Source organism: Pseudophryne corroboree, chromosome 6 (assembly GCF_028390025.1).
Source record: "Pseudophryne corroboree isolate aPseCor3 chromosome 6, aPseCor3.hap2, whole genome shotgun sequence".
NCBI lineage: Eukaryota > Metazoa > Chordata > Amphibia > Anura > Myobatrachidae > Pseudophryne > Pseudophryne corroboree.
In genome coordinates this window covers 575,518,705-575,536,966 of record NC_086449.1, presented here as the reverse complement: position 1 = coordinate 575,536,966, position 18,262 = coordinate 575,518,705, and the positions used below count along the sequence as shown (strand labels likewise).

Here is an 18,262-nt window from a genome sequence, read left to right as displayed (position 1 = left end):
TTATCTAAGAAGGTAGCCCTGCCGTCACAGGATATGGCCACCCTAAAAGATCCTGCGGATAGAAAGCAGGAAGGTATCCTGAAGTCCATTTATACACATTCAGGTACCCTACTAAGGCCGGCAATTGCGTCGGCCTGGATGTGTAGTGCTGTAGCAGCATGGACAGATACTTTATCTGAGGAACTTGATACCTTGGACAAGGATACTATATTACTGACCCTGGGGCATATAAAAGACGCTGTCCTATATATGAGAGATGCCCAGAGAGACATTAGCCTACTGGGCTCTAGAATAAATGCAATGTCGATTTCTGCCAGAAGGGTCCTATGGACTCTGCAATGGACAGGTGATGCCGACTCAAAAAGGCACATGGAGGTTTTACCTTAAAAGGGTGAGGAATTGTTTGGGGACGGTCTCTCGGACCTAGTTTCCACAGCTACGGCTGGGAAGTCCAACTTTTTGCCATATATTCCCTCACAACCTAAGAAAGCACCATATTGCCAAATGCAGTCCTTTCGATCACAAAGAGGCAAGAGAGTCCGAGGTGCGTCCTTTCTTGCCAGAGGCAGGGGTAGAGGAAAGAAGCTGCACAATACAGCTAGTTCCCAGGAACAGAAGTCCTCCCCGGCTTCCACTAAATCCACCGCATGACGCTGGGGCTCCACAGGTGGAACCAGGATCGGTGGGGGCACGTCTCCGAAATTTCAGCCACCAGTGGGTTCGCTCACGGGTGGATCCCTGGGCTATACAGATTGTATCTCAGGGATACAAGCTGGAATTCGAAGTGATGCCCCCTCACCGTTAACTCAAATCGGCCCTGCCAGCTTCCCCCATAGAGAGGGAAATAGTGTTAGCGGCAATTCACAAATTATATCTCCAGCAGGTGGTGGTAAAGGTTCCCCTCCTTCAACAGGGAAGGGGTTACTATTCGACAATGTTTGTGGTACCGAAACCGGACGGTTCGGTCAGACCCATATTGAATTTAAAATCCCTGAACAGTTACCTGAAACGGTTCAAGTTCAAGATGGAATCGCTCAGAGCGGTCATTGCAAGCCTGGAAGAGGGGGATTTTATGGTGTCTCTGGACATAAAGGATGCTTACCTGCATGTCCCCATTTATCCGCCTCATCAGGAGTACCTCAGATTTGTGGTACAGGATTGTCCTTACCCATTCCAGACGTTGCCGTTTGGTCTGTCCACGGCACCGAGAATATTTACCAAGGTAATGACAGAAATGATGGTGCTTCTGCGAAAGCAAGGAGTCACAATTATCCCATACTTGGACGATCTCCTCATAAAGGCGAGGTCCAGAGAGCAGTTGCTGATCAGCGTAGCATACTCTCGGGAAGTGTTGCAACAGCACGGCTGGATTCTGAATATTCCAAAGTCGCAGCTGATTCCTACGACGCGTCTGCCCTTCCTGGGCATGATTCTGGACACGGACCAGAAGAAGGTTTTTCTCCCGATGGAGAAGGCTCAGGAGCTCGTGACTCTGGTCAGAGACCTCTTAAAAGCAAAACAGGTGTCGGTGCATCACTGCACACGAGTCCTGGGAAAGATGGTGGCGTCATACGAGGCCATTCCCTTCGGCAGGTTCCATGCGAGGACCTTTCAGTGGGATCTGTTGGACAAGTGGTCCGGATCGCATCTTCAGATGCATCGGCTGATCACCCTGTCCCCCAGGGCCAGGGTGTCTCTTCTGTGGTGGCTGCAGAGTGCTCACCTTCTCGAGGGTAGCAGGTTCGGCATTCAGGACTGGGTCCTGGTGACCACGGATGCAAGTCTCCAAGGGTGGGGGGCAGTCACACAGGGAAGAAATTTCCAGGGTCTGTGATCAAGTCAGGAGACATGTCTGCACATCAATATCCTGGAACTAAGGGCCATATACAACGCCCTAAGTCAAGCGGAACCTCTGCTTCGCAACCATCCGGTGCTGATTCAGTCAGACAACATCACCGCAGTGGCTCATGTAAACTGCCAAGGCGGCACAAGGAGCAGAGTGGCGATGGCGGAAGCCACCAGAATTCTTCGCTGGGAGGAGAATCGCGTAAAAGCACTGTCAGCAGTGTTCATTCCGGGAGTGGACAACTGGGAAGCAGACTTCCTCAGCAGGCACGACCTCCACCCGGGAGAGTGGGGACTTCATCAAGAAGTCTTCACACAGATTACAAACCGATGAACTGCCACAGGTGGACATGATGGCATCCCGCCTCAACAAAAAGCTACAAATGTATTGCGCCAGGTCAAGAGACCCTCAGGCGATAGCTAGCTGTGGACGCACTAGTGACACCGTGGGTGTTCCAGTCTGTTTATGTGTTTCCTCCTCTTCCTCTCATACCCAAGGTGCTGAGAATCGTAAGAAAAAGAGGAGTGAGAACAATACTCATTGTTCCGGATTGGCCAAGAAGGACTTGGTATCCGGAACTACAAGAAATGCTGACAGAGGACCCATGGCCTCTGCCTCTCAGACAGGATCTGTTGCAACAGGGACCCTGTCTGTTCCAAGACTTACCGCAGCTGCGTTTGACGGCATGGCAGTTGAACGCCGGATCCTAGCAGAAAAAGGCATTCCGGATGAGGTTATTCCTACGCTAATAAAGGCTAGGAAGGACGTAACGGCTAAACATTATGACCGTATATGGCGAAAATATGTTGCTTGGTGTGAGGCCAGGAATGCCCCTACAGAGGAATTCCAGCTGGGCCGTTTCCTTCACTTCCTACAGTCGGGATTGACTTTAGGCTTAAAATTGGGGTCCATTAAGGTCCATATTTCAGCCCTATCCATTTTCTTTCAAAAGGAACTGGCTTCTCTTCCTGAAGTTCAGACGTTTGTAAAGGGAGTGCTGCATATTCAGCCCCCTTTTGTGCCACCAGTGGCACCTTGGGATCTTAACGTGGTGTTGAGTTATCTGAAATCACACTGGTTTGAGCCACTTAAAACCGTGGAGTTAAAATATCTCACGTGGAAGGTGGTCATGCTATTGGCCTTAGCTTTGGCTAGGCGTGAGTCAGAATTGACTGCTTTGTCACATAAAAGCCCCTATCTGGTTTTCCATATGGACAGGGCAGAATTACGGACTCGTCTGCGATTTCTGCCAAAAGTGGTGTCCTCTTTTCATTTGAACCAACCTATTGTGGTGCCTGCGGCTACTCGTGACTTGGAGGATTCCAAGTTACTAGATGTAGTCAGGGCTTTGAAGGTTTATGTAGCCAGAACGGCTGGAGTCAGGAAAACTGAGTCGCTGTTTATCCTGTATGCATCCAACAAGCTGGGGTGCTCCTGCTTCAAAGCAAACTATTGCTCGCTGGATCTGTAACACGATTCAGCAGGCTCATTCTGCGGCTGGATTGCCGCCTCCAAAATCAGTAAAAGCCCATTCCACAAGGAAGGTGGGCTCTTCTTGGGCGGCTGCCCAAGAGGTCTCGGCATTACAGCTTTGCCGAGCAGCTACTTGGTCGGGTTCAAACACTTTTGCAAAGTTCTACAAGTTTGATACCCTGGCTGAGGAGGACCTTGTGTTTGCTCATTCGGTGCTGCAGAGTCATCCGCACTCTCCCGCCCGTTTGGGAGCTTTGGTATAATCCCCATGGTCCTTACGGAGTCCCCAGCATCCACTAGGACGTTAGAGAAAATAAGATTTTACTTACCGGTAAATCTATTTCTCGTAGTCCGTAGTGGATGCTGGGCGCCCGTCCCAAGTGCGGACTTCTTCTGCAATACTTGTATATAGTTATTGCTTAAATAAGGGTTGTGTTATGGTTGCATCAGGTTTATCTGGTGCTCTGTTCTTGTTCATACTGTTAACTGGGTATGGTTATCACGAGTTATACGGTGTGATTGGTGTGGCTGGTATGAGTCTTACCCTGGATTCCAAAATCCTTTCCTTGTACTGTCAGCTCTTCCGGGCACGGTTTCCTTAACTGAGGTCTGGAGGAGGGACATAGAGGGAGGAGCCAGTGCACACCAGTATTCCTAATTCTTTCTTAAAGTGCCTGGTCTCCTGCGAAGCCCGTCTATTCCCCATGGTCCTTACGGAGTCCCCAGCATCCACTAAGGACTACGAGAAATAGATTTACCGGTAAGTAAAATCTTATTTTTTAAACCTACCGGTAAATCTATTTCTCCTAGTCCGTAGAGGATGCTGGGCGCCCGTCCCAGTGCGGAAACTATGCAAGACTTGTATATAGTTGTTGCTTACATAAGGGTTATGTTACAGTTAACATCGGTCTAGGACCGTTACTGTTGTTTTTGTTCATACTGTTAACTGGTTATGTATGTTCCAGGTTACATGGTATGATTGGTGTGGGCTGGTAGGAATCTTGCCCTTGGATTGCTAAATCCTACCTTGTATTGTCCATCTCCTCTGGGCACAGTTCTCTAACTGAGGTCTGGAGGAGGGGCATAGAGGGAGGAGCCAGTGCACACCCATAGTCAAAGTTCTTTTTAGGTGCCCTATCTCCTGCGGAGCCCGTCTATACCCCATGGTCCTTACGGAGTCCCCAGCATCCTCTACGGACTAGGAGAAATAGATTTACCGGTAGGTTTAAAATCTTATTTTATTCTCATACGGGTGCTGTGCTAAAACTGACAATTGCGTCGGCATGGGTGTGTAGCGCAATTGCAGCTTGGACAGATGAGCTGACAGATCAATTTGATAATATGGATAAGGATACTATATTCTAAACTCTAGCCCATATAAAAGACGCAGTCTTATTTATGAGGGATGCTCAAAGGGACATTGGATTGCTAGCTTCTAGGGCCAATGCCATGTCTATCTCAGCAAGAAGATCCTTATGGACTCGCCAATGTACGGGTGATGCGGATTCCAAAAAACATATGGATATACTACCCTATAAGGGTGATGTATTGTTTGGGGATGGGCTGACGGACCTGGTTTCCACAGCTACAGCAGGTAAATCAAATTTTTTACCATATATTCCCCAACAGCAAAAGAAAGTAACACCCTATCAGATGCAGTCCTTTCGGTCGCACAAGTCCAGAAGAGGTCGGGGATCCTCTTTCCTCGCCAGAGGTAAGGGCAGAGCCAAAAGAGCACCTGCTTCGGCAGGTGCCCAGGACCAAAAGTCCTCCCCGGCTGCTCCAAAACCCACAGCATGACGCTGGGGCTCCCCTGAGGGAGTCCGCACCGGTGGGGGCACGTCTTTGACTTTTCAGTCAGGCATGGGTCAGTTCATACCTGAATCCCTGGGTGTTGGAGATAGTTTCCCAGGGTTACAAATTGGAATTCGAGAAGGTGCCCCCGCGCCGATTTTTCAAATCGGCCCTACCAGCTTCCACATCGGAAAGGGATATAGTGTTAGCTGCAATTCAAACGCTGTGAATACAGCAAGTGATAATCAAGGTTCGGTCAGACCTATTTTGAATCTGAAATCCCTAAACCTGTACATAAAAAGATTCAAATTCAAAATGGAATCACTCAGAGCGATAATAGCCAACATGGAGGAGGGGGAGTTTATGGTGTCTCTGGACATAAAGGATGCGTACCTTCATGTCCCCATATATGCCTCCCATCAGGAATACCTGAGATTCGCTGTACAGGATTGTCATTACCAATTTCAGACGTTGCCGTTTTGACTTTCCACGGCCCGAGGATTTTCACCAAGATAATGGCGGAAATTATGGTGGTCCTGCGCAAGCATGGAATCACAATTATCCCATACTTGGACGATCTCCTGATAAAAGCGAGGACAAGGGAGAAATTGCTGAGCAGTGTGGCGCTATCTCTCAGAGTGCTCCAGCAACACGGTTGGATTCTAAATCTACCGAAGTCAGTTGATTCCGACAACTCGACTACCGTTCCTAGGTATGATACTGGATACGGAACAAATGAAGGTCTTCCTCCCAATAGAGAGAGCCCAGGACATCCAGAACATGGTCAGAGACCTGCTAAAACCGAAAAGGGTGTCAGTTCACCAATGCACTTGAGTTCTGGGAAAAATGGTGGCGGCCTACGAGGCCATTCCCTTCGGAAGGTTCCATGCAAGGACTTTTCAATGGGACCTTCTGGACAAGTGGTCCGGGTCCCATCTGCACTTACATCGGGAAAATAACTCTGTCCCCAGGGGCCAGTGTCTCTCCTGTGGTGGTTGCAAAGTGCTCACCTGCAGGAGGGTCGCAGGTTCGGAATTCAGGATTGGATCCTGGTTACCACGGACGCGAGCCTCCGAGGATGGGGAGTGATCACACAAGGAAAAAATTTTCAGGGTCTTTGGTCAGACCAGGAGTCCTGTCTACACATCAGTGTGTTGGAAATCAGGGCCATTTACAACGGCCTTCGACAAGCGGAGAGTCTTCTTCGAAACCTACCGGTCCCACAAATGACATTAGGTAATTAGGTCCCACAAAAACAGAAATATACTTTATACATTGATTTAGGTCATTGGGCATTCAAGCCTTTATTAGATATTACTACTGTGGATATACATTTTGACAATATCGATCATATTAAAATCTGCCAGTTAGGTGAGTGCACCTCAAATTGTACCAGGTTTCTCCCCCTTTTCCCCTCACTATGGGGATTTGATTTTACAAGATTAAATCGCCCTTTTAGGACACTGCTGAATTATTTATTTTTATTTTTTTTTGTGTACAGTCTAGGGGGTTGATCCAGTTACCGGTACCTTTTTGCTGCGGTGTTTCAGAACCGGCACCAGATATCTCGCCCTGCATGGTCTGAAATTAGCACAATTTTTTGCTGAGACCTCTATGGGGTAGTGGGGGTAATTCTGAGTTGATCACAGCAGCAAGTTTGTTAGCAATTGGGCAAAACCATGTGCTCTTCAGGGGGGGCAGATATAACATTTGCAGAGAGAGTTAGATTTGGGTGAGTTATTTTGTTTCTGTGCAGGGTATTGGCTGCTTTATTTTTACACTGCAATTTAGAATTCAGTTTGAATACACCCCACCCAAATCTAACTCTCTCTGCACATATATCTGCGCCCCCCCCCCCCCCCCCCTGCAGTGCACATGGTTTTGCCCAACTGCCAACAAAATTGCTGCTGTGATCAACTCCGAATTAGGCCCAGTGAGCAGTTGTGTGACTTCAGGGTGCTGTAAAGTGCAGCTGCAATGACTAATTGGACTTACCCTGGGACGCCATTAGATTCTGCAGAATTTGAAGCTTTGTAAATGACTATGAAATGTAATCCAACTCAAAGCGATCGCTCCAGGACACTTAAGGCCAGTACTGACCTGGGAGATGTGTGCTGAACGATCTTAACACAGACCGCTCAGCCCACATCTAATTTTTTTTTTTTTTTTTTTTTTTTCCCCCCTCCCCTGCTTAGCACAGCATGATGTGTGCTGAGCGTGGAGGACTGAAGGGGGGCCGCTCATTTCACCCAGTGGGTGAAATGAGCAATGTGCTAGATTGAGCATGCACGCAGGTCAATCTAGCACAGGCGATAGTGCATCGCTATCGCTGTGGGGGGTACACACAGAGATCCGTGCTTAATTTCTAAGCAATCTAGTCCGTGTGTACCCCCCCTCCCTAAAGATCAGAAGGGTAAATGTTTTGGTACTAGACTATTACATGTCCCCAAAAAAATGAAAGCCTGTCACATGAATTTGTCAATGTAAGATCGTTTCACTTGGAATTGAATTGCATGCTTTCATGTTCTTGTTAGAACACAGCAGCTCATGGGTTGCTGGCTTTTACTACTTCATATGACCACCTGTTGAATAGCAATAACCAGGGCTTTGGTTGATACATTGCAGTGCTTGCATAACATTGTCAACTATTTTGGCTGGACACTCCTGTGTTAAAATGTTCTTGTATTAGGTCGGTGAGTTTAAAAGGCAGAGAGGGATAAGCCTCCTTGCTAGTGATGGATTCTGCTATACTAGTCAACACGTGCTCCTGGGTTTTGTACGGTGTATTACAATTTTTGTTAATTATGGGTGAGATGAATCAAGCTTTGGAGAGAGAATGCATCAACTAATATGCTCTGAACTATTTTTTGTTTAATAGGCTTTGAAAAATGACAAATTGGTTGGTACCTTTCTTGCTCTCCAAGGCTTGGTACATCTTGCCCTATTTTACTTTTTGTCTAGGATTGTGTGCGGTCTGCCCATCACCCTTGGCAAACTTAAGGATTTCTCTGCATGCCTCTAACCCAGTGGTTCCCAAACTTTTTTTTTTTTTTTTTTTTAAATCATGGCTCCCTAGTGTATCAAAAAATGTTTCAAGGCACCCCAGGTCAAAAAATCCTTCAGAATTTCAGACAAAAATATTAAATTAAGTAAGTTGTGTGTATATAATATATTAACAGTTTCTTTTATAGCGCAGCAAATATGTCATCCTTAGGTTCAATCAAATGTGCTGAGTGACAGGATTTGCTTCTGTTTGTCCACATGTTTTGATTGGAAGACACAAGCACTGGTTTTGTCTTATATTGCCCGTAAATAATTTGACCTAGAACTGGACCAGTGGCAGGTTTTTCCTATGGGCTGCTGGACTGAAGCCCTCCAGGTAAAATCCATCACCCTGCTCTGACAGTGAAGCCAGATGGAGTCTATGAGACTGCACTGGCTTCACTGTGACTGGCAGTGACTTCCTATTGGAAGTCCTACCTGCCAGTCATAGACACTACAGGCAGTCCCATTGGGAGGTGTTTCCTCCCTCTGGGACTATCAGACCGGGCTGCTATAGTCGGAGAGCTGGCTTCCTGTAGTAAGCCAGCTCCCTGCCTCCTCAGCCCTAGCCGGCTTCTATGGGCTGCAGCTGATGCAGTCCATAGAAGCCTTGGTTTTGCACATGCGCAGTACAGTCACCACTACTGCACATGCGCCAGGTCCCGACATCTGTACATAGCAAAGGTGTTGAGACACAGGCCGCGGCGGGACAAAGGGGGAGAACTAGCAGCAGCCCTCCACCTCTTAAATAAAAATAAAAAATAGGAGCCGCCACGGCACACAGTTTGAAAACCACTGCTCTAACCCTTGACTGCATTGTTTAACCTTGATTTTGTTCTTTTGGCACTTTCTGCTAAACTCTACTGTGCTATTATAATATATAATCCTATCCTACTGCTTAACTTCTTGTCAGGACTTTGGATTTTCTGTGCATGTGCCCTCTGTCTAAAGCGTGTTGTGTATGTACTTTAGAACCTCTTGCCACTGCTCCATATTACAAAAAGTTTTTAACTTGTATCTAAAAGACTATTCCTATGTATTGAGCTAGATGGCTGCTGGAGAACCGCTTTCTTTGAGATTGTGGCATATATTGACACATTAAATATTTTTATTCTGTGTCTGTGCTCTCTAGTATATTGGTGTGTAACTTATTGGACCTGGTTAGTGTCCCATTTATTATTTGTCATAATAACAAGCTGTGTTATGACTGATCCTGAAATTCAAGCGTGATCCAAGTACTTTAAAGCATACACCTTTTTTTTTTTTTTTTTTTTTTTTTTTTTTTTTTAGCGAAAGACTACTTTTTATAGGTTAAAATCTGGGTTTTGCTTGTAAAGGTTTAGTACAAGAATATGGTGTTCACTTCAAGACTTTTTGGACAATGCTATGCTTCCAACTTTGTGGCAACAGTTGGGGCAAGGCACACTTCTATTTTAACATGACTGTGCCCCAGTGCACAAAGCAAGGACTATAAACACATGGGGCCTTTATGTTTATAAGCAATTTGTTAAAACCATGTTGCGCTGCAGGTGGGGCAGATGTAATGTGCACAGAGATTTGGGTGGGGTGTGTTCAAATTAAATATACGTTTTGGTAAAACTTACCCTTGATAACGGTATTTCTCCTAATTCCACAGGGTAACATTGGGATATGATGAAGCGACAGCGGATTTTCACCAATCTGTCAAAGTTTTCGGCATGCAACGGGCCTATCCATATATCCCCGTCTCCTGGCTCAGACAAATCAGTTGTGTTCCCAAAGCTTAAGACAGGAGCATCATAGAGAGCCCTAATCAGGCGAGAAGAACACACATGCACACCCTTCCATGCAAGAAGGAAGAGGTTAGTAAGTGAAAGGATCCTCAAGTCACTGTGGGATCCCTGTGGACTTGGGAGAAATACCGTTATCAACGGTAAGTTCTTACCATAACGTATATTTCTCCGGCAGGGTCCACAGGTTATCCCACAGGATAACATTGGGATTTCCCAAAGCAATTTAGTGGTGGGGACTCCCTGATTGGACAGGAGAATCCTTTGCCCGAATTCAGCGTCCTGAGAGGCAAAGGTATCCACAGCATAATGTCTAATGAATGTGTTAATGGAAGACCATGTGGCTGCCTTGCATAACTGTTCTGCTGAAGCACCACGTTGTGCTGCCCATGATGGACCTAACTTACTAGTAGAGTGAGCAGAGACCTTTTCCGGAACAGGGAGATCAGCGTGAGAATATGCTTCTGAAATAGTCATCCGAAGCCACCTCGCCAGTGTCTGCTTATCAGCAGGCCATCCTCTCTTGTGAAATCCGTAGAGAATGAAGAGAGAATTTGTCTTTCTGATGGCACTGGTACGATCCATGTAGATCCTTACTGCACAGACCACATCCAGCGATGCATCTCCCGCAGACAGGCCCGGTTCCTGGAAAGCCGAGACTACAATTTCTTCGTTAAGGTGAAATTTAGATGCCACCTTGGGAAGATACCCCCGATTTAGTTCTGAGACCCGCTCTATCTGGCTAAAAGATCAGAAATGGTGGACGACATAACAATGCCCCTAAATCTGATACTCTTCTAGCTGACGCCATGGCCAGTAGAAAGAGCACTTTAGCTGTCAACCATTTAAGATCCATTTTCTCAAGTGGTTCAAATGGGGCAACTTGAAGGGCTTTCAGGACTAGACTTAAGTCCCAAGGCACTATAGGAGGAACAAAAGGAGGTTGAATGTGCAGCATTCCCTGGAAAAAAGTATGCACATCCTGTAAGTTGCCAATTTTTCTTTTGGAACCATACTGTCCATGCTGAAACTTGAAGCCACCTTCAAACCTTTATCCATTCCTGCCTGAAGGAATGCTAAGACCCTGGAAACTCTGAAAGATTTAGGGTCCATTTTCCTTTCTCTGCACCAGTGAATATAGGTTTGCCATATTCGGTGATGAATGTGAGCTGAGGAAGGTTTCCTTGCTCTGAGCATAGTTTGAATTACCTGTTGTGAGAATCCTCTTGACTTCAGGATAGAGGTCTTAAGAGCCACGCCGTCAAAGACAGTCGATCCAGATGTCTGTGATAACAAGGACCATGCGTCAGTAGATCTGGACGTTGAAGGAGCAGGAATGGAGCATCCATCGACATTCTCTGCAGATCTGTGTACCAATGTCTTCTGGGCCAAGCCGGAGCTATTCGTATCACGACACCCTTTCCTTGCTTTATCTTTCTCACCGCCCTGGGTAATTGGGTGATTGGAGCAAACGCACAGGCCAGATGAAAGTCACAGACAGGGCATCCACAAAGATCGCTCTGGGATACTTTGTTCTTGACCCGTATGCAAGAACTTTATTGTTCTGATGGGACGCCATGAGAACTATCTCTGGCAACCCCCACTTGTCGACTAGAGTCTGGAAGACCTCCGAGTGTAGAGCCCATTTGCTTGCCTGAATGGCGTGTCGACTGAGAAAATCTGCTTCCCAGTTTAGGACTCCCAGAGCAAATACTGCGGACAAGGCTGGATGATGAAGTTCTGCCCATTTTAGTGTGTGACTTACCTCCTTCATAGCTTTTTGGCTGCGAGTTCCTCCCTGATGGTTGAGGTACACTACTGCCTTCGCACTGTTCGAGTGGATCTGAACTGGTTTTCCCCAAAGAAATTCCTTTGCCTGAATCCGTGCCATGTATATGGCCCAAAGTTCCAGTATATTTATTGGCAGGCAACCTTCCATTGCCCCTGGAAACAAAAACTTCCTGACGCTGCTCCCCAGCCCTGGAGATTGGCATCTGTTGTCAGAATTTCCCAATCTGATATCCAAAAGGGTCTCCCTTTGTCCAGATGGGATGTCTGTAGCCACCAGGCTAACTACCTCCTTACTTCCACCATAATGACCATAGTCTGCGTGTTATCATCTGATGAAACCCATTCCGTTTGGCAAGGATCAGAGGCCTTCAGTGGAACTGATTATATTCCACCATGTCGAATGTTGACACCATCAATCCAATCACACGCATTGCTGCATGAATGGATACCCTTTCACCGTGTAGTAGCTCCTGAATCCTTGACTGAACTTTGGCCATCTTGTTCAAAGGTAGAATATTTGTAATTTATTTTTATTTTTTTTAATAATTGGCTTGAATCCAGTACAGCCCTCGAGTGAGTCATCCGCTATGATGGAACCAGAGACCATTTTGCCCAATTTATGAGCCACCTGTGCTTCTGCAAACACGTTGTCTGTTGAAGATGACACAGAAGCAATTCCTGAGACTGTGCCAGGATTAAGAGATCGTCGAGGTATGAAAAAATTCTTCCCCTGCTGTGGCTAACCCAAAAGGTAGGGCCTGTAACTGAAAATGCTGTTGGAGGATAGAGAACCTGAGATAGCACTGATGGGACAGTACTATAGGAACATGTAGGTAAGCATCCTGGATTTCCAGGGATACTATATAATCCATTTTTGCCATGGAGCCAGGGGAACGTAAAGTCTCCATATGAAACTGAAGTACCCAAATGTATTTGTTCAGCACTTTGAGATTGCGAATGGGCCAGAATGACCCATTTGGCTTCTGAACTAGAAACAAGTTTGAGTAAAACCCCCTGTCCTCGTTGTGCAGGAGGAACTGGAATGATTACTCCTGACCTGAAGCAATTTCTGAACTGCCTCTTGCAAAGCCCTGGCCTTTGTCTCTACCCGAGACGAGCTGGTACGGGGGAAAAAAAAACCTTTTGAGGAGGGTGGTTTTTGAAGGCAAATGAATAACCGAGAGATACCGCTTCCTGCACCCAGGCATCTTTTGTAGACTGCTGCTAGATCTGAGCAAACTTAAGAAGTCTGGCCCCCACCCTGGAATCCTCCAGGTGGAGGCCCACACCATCAGAATGATGGCATATTTTATGTTTTACCAACCGGTCCTCTGGTAGCCCAATGCTTTTTAGTCTTAACAGACTTGTTGTATTGGGGCTGTTTGCAATCACTTTTCCCTTTAGCTTTTCCTTGACCGAAAGGGACGAAAAGCTGGAACTTTAGGTTTGAATTTGTATGTGGAAGGAAACTTTACTTTCTCTTACGTCCTAGAGGATGCCGGGGACTCCAAAAGGACCATGGGGTATAGACTGGATCCGCAGGAGCTTGGGCACACTGAAAAGACTTTAACTGGGTGTGAACTGGCTCCTCCGTCTATGCCCCTCCTCCAGACCTCAGTTAGACTTTGTGCCCAGGACTGACTGGACACTCACTAGGGGAGCTCTCCTGAGTTTCTCTTGAAAGTAATTTTGTTAGGTTTTTTTATTTTCAGGGAAACCTGCTGGCTACAGGCTCCCTGCATCGTGGGACTGAGGGGAGAGAAGCAGGACCTACTTCTTCTTAGTTTAAGGGCTCTGCTTCTCGGCTACTGGACACCATTAGCTCCAGAGGGTTCGATCACTTGGTGCGCCTAGCTGCTTGTTCCCGGAGCCACGCCGTCACCCCCCTCACAGAAGCCAGAAGAAAGAAGCTGGGTGAGTATGCAGAAGGCAGAAAACTTCAGTGACTGCAGAAGACTTCAGTAACTAGGTACAGCGCAGCGGTAGCGCTGTGCTCCATGCTCCCACGGCACTCACAGGGTGCAGGGCGCTGTGGGGGGGCGCCCTGGGCATCATTTACTGAGGTCAGGGATACCGGCAGAAGGCTTTTCGGTGCCTCGGCATTTTCATTTCTCTAACGTCCTAGTGGATGCTGGGGACTCCGTAAGGACCATGGGGAATAGACGGGCTCCGCAGGAGACATGGACACTTTAAGAAAGAATTTAGATTCTGGTGTGCTCTGGCTCCTCCCTCTATGTCCCTCCTCCAGACCTCAGTTTGAATCTGTGCCCGGACGAGCTTGGGTGCTGTTCAGTGAGCTCTCCTGAGCTTGCTGTAAGAAAGTATTTTGTTAGGTTTTTTTTTTTTATTTTCAGGGAGCTCTGCTGGCAACAGACTCCCTGCATCGTGGGACTGAGGGGAGAGTAGCAGCCCTACTCTCTGCAGATAGGTCCTGCTTCTTAGGCTGCTGGACACCATTAGCTCCAGAGGGATCGTACACAGGATCTCACCCTCGTCGTCGGATCCCGGAGCCGCGCCGCCGTCCCCCTCGCAGAGCCGGAAGACAGAAGCCGGGTGAAAGAAGCAAGAAGACTTCGAAATCAGCGGCAGAAGACTCCAGTCTTCACTGAGGTAGCGCACGGCACTGCAGCTGTGCGCCATTGCTCCCACACTACACCCACATACTCCGGTCACTGTAAGGGTGCAGGGCGCAGGGGAGTGCGCCCTGGGCAGCAATTAGGACCTCTTGGCAAAAGTTGACATATATACAATTGGGCACTGTATATATGTATGAGCCCCCGCCATAATATTGTACATAAACGCGGGACAGAAGCCTGCCGCTGAAGGGGCGGGGCTTCTTCCTCAGCACTCACCAGCGCCATTTTTTCTTCACAGCTCAGCTGAGAGGAAGCTCCCCAGGCTCTCCCCTGCAGATACACGGTAGAAGAGGGTAAAAAGAGGGGGGGCACATAATTAGGCGCAAAAATCATAATTACAGCGGCTACTGGGTTAACACTAAGTTACTGTGTGATTCCTGGGTTATATAGCGCTGAGGTGTGTGCTGGCATACTCTCTCTCTCTCCAAAGGGCCTTGTGGGGGAACTGTCTTCAAAAAGAGCATCCCCTGTGTGTGTGGTGTCGGTACGCTTGTGTCGACATGTTTGACGAGGAAGGCTGTGTGGAAACAGAGCGGGAGCAAATGAATGTGGTGTCTCCGCCGACGGCGCCGACACCTGATTGGATGGATATGTGGAAGGTTTTAAATGATAATGTTAATTCCTTGCATAAAAGGTTAGATAAAGCTGAAGCCTTAGGACAGTCAGGGTCTCAACCCGTGCCTGATCCTATGTCGCAGAGGCTGTCAGGGTCTCAGAAGCACCCACTATCCCAAATTCTTGACACTGATACCGACATGGATTCTGACTCCAGTGTCGATTACGATGATGCAAAGTTACAGCCTAAATTGGCTAAATCCATCCATTATATGATTATAGCAATTAAGGATGTGTTGCACATCACTGAGGAAACCCCAGTCCCTGACGAGAGGGTTCATATGTATGGGGAAAAAAAGGCAGGTGGTGACCTTTCCCCCTTCACACGAGCTAAATGAGTTATGTGAAAAGGCTTGGGAATCTCCAGATAAAAAACTGCAGATTTCTAAACTGATGCTTATGGCGTATCCTTTCCCGCCAACGGACAGGTTACGCTGGAAATCCTCCCCTGGGGTGGACAAAGCTTTAACACGCTTATCAAAGAGGGTAGCCCTGCCGTCACAGGATACGGCCACCCTGAAAGATGCTGCTGATAGAAAGCAAGAGGGTACCCTGAAGTCCATTTATAAACATTCAGGTACCTTACTAAGGCCGGCAATTGCGTCGGCCTGGGTGTGTAGTGCTGTAGCAGCATGGACGGATACCTTATCTGAGGAACTTGATACCTTAGACAAGGATACTATATTAATGACCCTGGGGCATATAAAAGACGCTGTCCTATATATGAGAGATGCTCAAAGAGACATTAGCCTACTGGGCTCTAGGATAAATGCTATGTCGATTTCTGCCAGAAGGGTCCTGTGGACTCTGCAATGGACAGGTGATGCCGACTCAAAAAGGCACATGGAGGTTTTACCTTACAAGGGTGAGGAATTGTTTGGTGAGGGTCTCTCGGACCTGGTCTCCACAGCTACTGCTGGAAAGTCAAATTTTTTGCCATATGTTTCCTCACAACCTAAGAAAGCACCGTATTACCAAATGCAGCCCTTACAATCACAAAAAGGCAAGAAAGTCCGAGGTGCGTCCTTTCTTGCCAGGGGCAGAGGAAGGAAGCTGCACAACGCAGCTAGTTCCCAGAAATAGAAGTCCTCCCCGGCTTCCACTAAATCCACCGCATGACGCTGGGGCTCCACAGGCGGAGCTAGGCCCGGTGGGGGCGCGTTGCCGAAATTTCAGCCACAAGTAGGTGCACTCCCAGTTGGATCCCTGGGCAATAGAGATTGTGTCTCAGGGATACAAGCTGGAATTCGAAGAGATGCCCCCTCACCGTTACCTCAAATCGTCCCTGCCAGCTTCCCCTTTAGAGAGGGAAATAGTGTTAGCTGCAATTCACAAATTGTATCTTCAACAGGTGGTGGTCAAGGTTCCCCTCCTTCAACAAGGGAAGGGTTATTATTCGACCATGTTTGTGGTACCGAAACCGGACGGTTCGGTCAGACCCATATTGAATTTAAAATCCCTGAACATATACCTGAAAAGGTTCAAGATGGAATCGCTCAGAGCGGTCATCGCAAGCCTGGAAGGGGGGGATTTTATGGTGTCTCTGGACATAAAGGATGCATACCTTCATGTCCCCATTAATCCACCTCATCAGGCGTTCCTCAGATTTGTGGTACAGGATTGTCATTACCAATGCCAGACGTTGCCGTTTGGTCTCTCCACGGCACCGAGAATATTTACCAAGGTAATGGCGGAAATGATGGTACTCCTGCGGAAGCAAGGGGTCACAATTATCCCATACTTGGACGATCTCCTCATAAAAGCGAGGTCAAGGGAGCAGTTGCTGATCAGCGTAGCACGCTCTCTGGAAGTGTTAAAACAACACGGCTGGATTCTAAATATTCTAAAGTCGCAGTTAATTCCTACGACTCGTCTGCCTTTCCTGGGCATGATTCTGGACACAGACCAGAAGAGGGTTTATCTCCCGATGGAGAAGGCTCAGGAGCTCATGACACTGGTCAGAGACCTATTAAAACCAAAACAGGTGTCGGTGCATCACTGCACGCGAGTCCTGGGAAAGATGGTGGCATCATACGAGGCCATTCCCTTCGGCAGGTTCCATGCGAAGACCTTTCAATGGGATCTGTTGGACAAGTGGTCCGGATCACATCTTCAGATACATCGGTTAATCACCCTATCCCCCAGGGCCAGGGTGTCTCTCCTGTGGAGGCTGCAGAGTGCTCACCTTCTCGAAGGTCGCAGATTCGGCGTTCAGGACTGGGTCCTGGTGACCACGGATGCAAGCCTCCGAGGGTGGGGGGCAGTCACACACAGGGAAGAAATTTCCAAGGGCTGTGGTCAAGTCAGGAGACTTGCCTTCACATCAACATCCTGGAACTAAGGGCCATATAAAACGCCCTACGTCAAGCGGAGTCCCTGCTTCGCGACCAACCGGTTCTGATTCAGTCAGACAACATCACTGCAGTGGCTCATATAAACCGCGAAGGCGGCACAAGGAGCAGGGTGGCGATGGTAGAAGCCACCAGAATTCTTCGCTGGGCGGAGAATCACGTAAGCGCACTGTCAGCAGTGTTCATTCCGGGAGTGGACAACTAGGAAGCAGACTTCCTCAGCAGGCACGACCTCCACCCGGGAGAGTGGCTGACTTCATCAAGAAGTCTTCACGCAGATTGGTGGGAACTGCCACAGGTGGACATGATGGCATCCCGCCTCAACAAAAAGCTACAGAGATATTGCGCCAGGTCAAGAGACCCTCAGGCGATAGCTGTGGACGCACTGGTGACACCGTGGGTGTTCCAGTAGGTTTATGTATTTCCTCCTCTTCCTCTCATATCCAAGGTGCTGAGAATCGTAAGAAAAAGGAGTGAAGAACAATACTCATTGTTCCGGATTGGCCAAGAAGGACTTGGTATCCAGATCTGCAAGAAATGCTCACAGAGGACCCGTGGCCTCTGCCTCTAAGACAGGACTTGTTGCAACAGGGGCCCTGTCTGTTCCAAGACTTACCGCGGCTGCGTTTGACGGCATGGCGGTTGAACGCCGGATCCTAGCAGAAAGTAATTCCGGATGAAGTTATTCCTACGCTGATAAAGGCTAGGAAGGATGTGACGGCTCAACATTATCACCGTATATGGCGAAAATATGTGGTTTGGTGTGAGGCCAGGAATGCCCCTACGGAGGAATTCCAGCTGGGCCGTTTCCTTCACTTCCTACAGTCGGGAGTGACTTTGGGCCTTAAATTGGGTTCCATTAAGGTTCAGATTTCGGCCTTATCCATTTTCTTTCAAAAAGAACTGGCTTCTCTGCCTGAAGTTCAGACGTTTGTAAAGGGAGTG

At 47.8% G+C, this 18,262-nt stretch overlaps 1 protein-coding gene across 6 annotated transcripts in view; it reads left to right on the top strand.

The window, feature by feature from the left end:
• LOC134932978 (oocyte-specific histone RNA stem-loop-binding protein 2-like) overlaps positions 1–18,262 on the top strand; it is a 260,183-nt gene that overhangs the window by 45,672 nt on the left and 196,249 nt on the right. The window contains exon 1 of one of the 6 annotated variants that reach the window (XM_063927878.1): positions 9,856–9,996. The exons of the other annotated variants lie outside the window; for them this stretch is intronic. The gene's annotated coding sequence lies outside the window, so the exon portion shown is untranslated. Of the gene's footprint in view, positions 1–9,855; positions 9,997–18,262 lie in introns of those variants that run through there. 6 annotated transcript variants of the gene reach the window in all.